Consider the following 5,019-nt stretch of genomic DNA (forward strand, 5'->3'; position numbering starts at 1 on the left):
GCTTCAAAACAGAAGAAGCCAGCATGAGGAGGTAGGTGCCCTATGGGATACATTTTCTGGAGAAGGCAGTGTTTGGGCCTCCAACTTTCAGAGTCAGTAGCGATAGATGGTCTGGTCTAAGTAATTGATCTCTGTGACATTTGTTGCGCAGTGGGGTCTTTGCTGGTGCAGTTCTGTGGTATAATTTGGGTACTTCTTGTTCTTGACTGCTTAGCCTCTAAGCCTCCCAGAGATTAAATAAACTTTCCAATAACCCCAATTTTTTTCTTCTTAAACTAGCTAGAGTGCTCATTTGCAACTAAGAATCATAACTAATATAACAGGTGACCTTTGAAAGGTTTCAAAGGCAGAGACACCCGTTTAAAATGTCTAACATTTAGGAGAAGATTCATTAACCTATAACAAATTCAAAAGAAATTGCAAATTAAAACAGCAAACCAATGACTTTCAACCTATAAAATTAGCAAAATTAGAGAAAAGTTATAAATCCCAAAGCAGCAAAACTAGAGTAGAGGGACTTCCCTGGTGGTCCAGTGGTTAAGAATCCGCCTTCCAAAGCAGGGGACGTGGGTTACATCCCTGGTTGGGGAACTATGATCCCACATACTGCAGGGCAACTAAGCCTGCACACCGCAACTACTGAGTCCGTGCACCACAACTAGAGAGAAGCCCATGTGCTGCAACTAGACAGAAGCCCACGCAACTAGAGAGAAGCCCACGTGCCGCAACAAAGACCCAACGTGGCCAAATAAATAAATTAAATTAAATTAAAGGAAAACAGCTTGAAATAATTTGCTTTGTTTTTATTTTTTTAATTTTTTAAAATTTTAAAATAAATTTATTTATTTATTCATTTATTTATTTTTGGCTATGTTGGGTCTTCACTGCTGCATACAGGCTTTCTCTAGTTGCAGGGTGAGTAGAGGCTACTCTTCGCTGCAGTGTGAGGGTTTCTCATTGCGGTGGCTTCTCTTGTTGCAGAGCAGGGCTCCAGGCGTGTGGGCTTCAGTAGTTGCGGCACACGGGCTCAGCAGTTGTGGCTCGCGGGCTCTAGAGTGCAGGCTCAGTAGTTGCAGTGCACGGGCCCAGCCACTCTGCGGCATGTGGGATCCTCTCGGACCAGGGCTCGAACCTACGTCCCCCGCACCAGCAGGCAGACTCTTAACCCCTGCACCACCAGGGAAGTCCCTGCTTTGTTTTTAAATTGGCTACTGTGTTGCTCTTACTGGGGAAATAAAACAATCCTGCTAGCAAAAAGACCGATTCCTGCCAATATAGAAAAAGAACATACTTTATTATTTAGTAAGCACTAACAGATTACATGCATGTAAGTGACCCAGGAGGGAAGGGGGCAGGGCACAACCATTAAAAGAATGACACAGCCATTGAGGATACCAAAAAAATTAGTTAGAACCAACTAGGCCCAAGATGGTGGAAGATTTGACTTCCAGTAGATCTTGAGCCTCATTATACACTCATTCTAATATACTAGCATGCTAAATGACACACCCACCCGTGCCATGACAGTTCTTTTTTTTAAATAAATTTATTTATTTATTTGTTTGTTTGTTTGTTTTTGGCTGTGTCGGGTCTTCGTTGCTGTGCGCGGGCTTTCTCTAGTTGCAGCAAGTGGGGGCTACTCTTCGTTGTGGTGTGCAGGCTTCTCGTTGTGGTGGCTTCTCTTTGTTGCGGTGCACGGTCTTCAGTAGTTATGGCAGGTGGGCTCAGTAGTTGTGTCTCACTGGCTCTAGAGCGCAGGCTCAGTAGTTGTGGCGCACATGGCTTAGTTGCTCCGTGGCGTGTGGGATCTTCCCGGACCAGGGCTCGAACCCGTGTCCCCTGCATTGGCAGGCAGATTCTTAACCACAGCCCACCAGGGAAGTCCCTTTTTTTTTTTTTTATAGGCATGACAGTTCTGAGGCTGACCATAAAAGGCCATAAAGTAGGCAGTGGCCCAATTCCTGGAAATCCCCACCTCTTTCCCCAAATAATTGGAATAATCCTCCCGCTCATTAGCTTATAAAATTACCCAGCCCATAAAAACTAACCACGCCCACAGCCCTGGGCCTCCCTCATCTTCTGAGAGGGACCACATTCTGCCTATGGAACGTGTATCTCCAAATAAACCCACTTTCACTTTACTATGGCTCACTCTTTTTTTTTTTGGTTGCTCCAAGTGCGACACATGGGATCTTAGTTCCCTGACCAGGGATCGAACCCGTGCCCCTTGCATTGGAAGCGTGGAGTCCTAACCACTGGACCACGAGGGAATTCCCATGGCTCACTTTTTTTTTTTTAACATCTTTATTAGAGTATAATTGCTTTACAATGCTGTGTCAGTTTCTGCTTTATAACAAAGTGAATCAGTTATACATATACATATGTCCCCATATTTCTTCCCTCTTGCATCTCCCTCCCTCCCACCCTCCCTATCCCACCCCTCTAGGTGGTCACAAAGCACCGAGCTGATCTCCCTCTGCTATGCGGGTGCTTCCCACTAGCTATCTATTTTACATTTAGTAGTGTATATATGTCCATGCCACTCTCTCGCTTTGTCCCAGCTTACCTTTCCCCCTCCCCGTATCCTCAAGGCCATTCTATAGTAGGTCTGCATCTTTATTCCCGTCTTGCCCCTAGGTTCTTCTGACGATTTTTTCTTTTTTTTTTTATATTCCATATATGTGTGTTAGCATACGGTATTTGTTTTTCTCTTTATGACTTACTTCACTCTGTATGACAGTCTCTAGGTCCATCCACCTCACTACAAATAACGCAGTTTCGTGCCTTTTTATGGCTGAGTAATATTCCATTGTATATATGTGCCACACCTCCTTTATCCATTCATCTGTTGATGGACACTTAGGTTGCTTCCATGTCCTGGCTATTGTAAATAGAGCTGCAATGAACATTTTGGTACATGACTCTTTTTGAATTATGGTTTTCTCAGGGTATATGCCCAGTAGTGGGATTGCTGGGTCGTATGGTAGTTCTATTTTTAGTTTTTTAAGGAACCTCCATACTGTTCTCCATAGCAGCTGTATCAATTTACATTCCCACCAACAGTGCAAGAGGGTTCCCTTTTCTCCACACTCTCTCCAGCATTTATTGTTTGTAGATCTTTTGATGATGGCCATTCTGACCGGTGTGAGATAATACCATGGCTCACTCTTGAATTCTTTCCTGAGCAAAGCCAAGGACCCTCACTTGGTGGCCCTCACCTGAGAACTCACCTGAGACCTGGGACATGACCATTCTCTTGTTCTCCATTTTTCTGCAACATAAGGCAGCCTGAAAAATTAGAATAAAATCTCACATAATTTATACAGCAAAGCAGTAGAAAGAACAATATCTCCTCAAGCGACCAAAGGCTGCACCTCTTAATAATCTCCTATACATCTCCAAAGAGACCCTTGTTTAAATATCTAGAGATCACAGGTCCACAACCTAGGAGATATCTCTATATTGTAAAAACTGGAGACCAGACTTAATCCCTAGAGAGATTTATCTTTATTCTCAAGGTTAGAGTAAGGACTCAGATTTACCATGTCTGCAAGAAAACAATCTGAGAAAGAGGAAGAGGGTAAATCGTCCCTTTGCCTTTTATAAATGGAGAAAATAATTTTTGTTTATCCTTAAGCTTCCAACGTCCTCAACTCTCCAAGCAAATGTTCTCACCAAAAGGTGAAGAGATAAAATTTTATTATCTTTGGACATATTTCTTCAGCTACTACAATCAAACATTTCTTTGCAGTGGGAATACCAGGGAACACTAAAGGAATCTTTAATTGTCCAAACCATTTTGGATCCTAAACTGGTGTTTCCTGCAGTTTGAAGGCAAACTCCAAAAGAGTATGCTTGCAGCCTGGGCCCTGCAGACTAGTGGCCTCTACTACCCAATCAGGGGAAAGGGGCAGCAGGGCAGATGTCAGCTGTTCTCAGATCTTTTACAATCTCTCCTGAGGCAAAACTGGGGTCTCCTTAGAGACACACATTTACAGTTCTCCTAATTCATTTGAGAAACAATTCTTTAACAGAAAGATAAAAAGCAAATCAGCATTATCTCAAAACAGAGGTCTTTCAACAATTTGTAAGTATTCAATTTTCTTTTTTTTGTTATTACAATATATGGCCTATCTTCTGGGAAAAGAGGCACACAGATCTTAAAGTAACTTGTTTTAATACAGTGAATAATGCTCCACAGAGCTACTAATTTATTTTCCTTACCAAAAAAGAACATATCTCTTCAGGATTAGGGTCAGAGAGACTAAGGTTTTCTTTAAGGGTTTTGTCTTCTATAACAATGAGCCTTTTGATATGCAAATATAAACTCCCAAAAGAGATGGGTATGGAAAATTTGTTTGGCCTAATAAAGCATTGTGAATAGAGAGATGTGGGTGGGAATATGAGAGAGGGTCAAAAAAATATCCTGAGATGGATGAAGGACTTTTAAGAATATTTAAGGAAATGGGATGCTCAAATATTCAATTTTAATTGTTTGGGTAGATATCTTTCTACCCCTTACATCACCCCCCAAAGCTTCAGTCAAGCCTGCCATTCACAAATGCCTCCCATGAGAGGTTTTGGGGGAAAAAAGAATTCCATGTCTAGGTTAGAAAAAACAAAAGAAAGATCAGCTGTGGGAGGTGAAACACCAGTGAACTACAGATTCAGCAAGGGCCAGGGACTCTAGGCCTAGAATGGTGATGAGAAATCAAGGTCCTCCCCAGTCCTGGAGTTCACAGAAGGCTCCAGGATGGCACTGACTTCCCACGCAATATGGGGTAAAGGGCTAGATGCAATTTTATTTAATCTCAAAGGAAACGGTGACCCCCAACTACCATCTCAGTTTCACCTAAAATAGGGAAAGTTTGTTTAATCACCAAGATTATATCTATAAAAGCAGGAAGGCTATTTGAGTAGGCCCTGTGCATAGACAACATTTACACAATCTCTCCTTCTCTAAAGGAACAAGCTGCAAATGGACTATACAAAACACGCCTTTTTTTTTTTTTTTTTAGT

The sequence above is a fragment of the Grampus griseus genome, assembly GCF_964374135.1.
Source record: "Grampus griseus genome assembly, chromosome: 6".
NCBI classification, from domain to species: domain Eukaryota; kingdom Metazoa; phylum Chordata; class Mammalia; order Artiodactyla; family Delphinidae; genus Grampus; species Grampus griseus.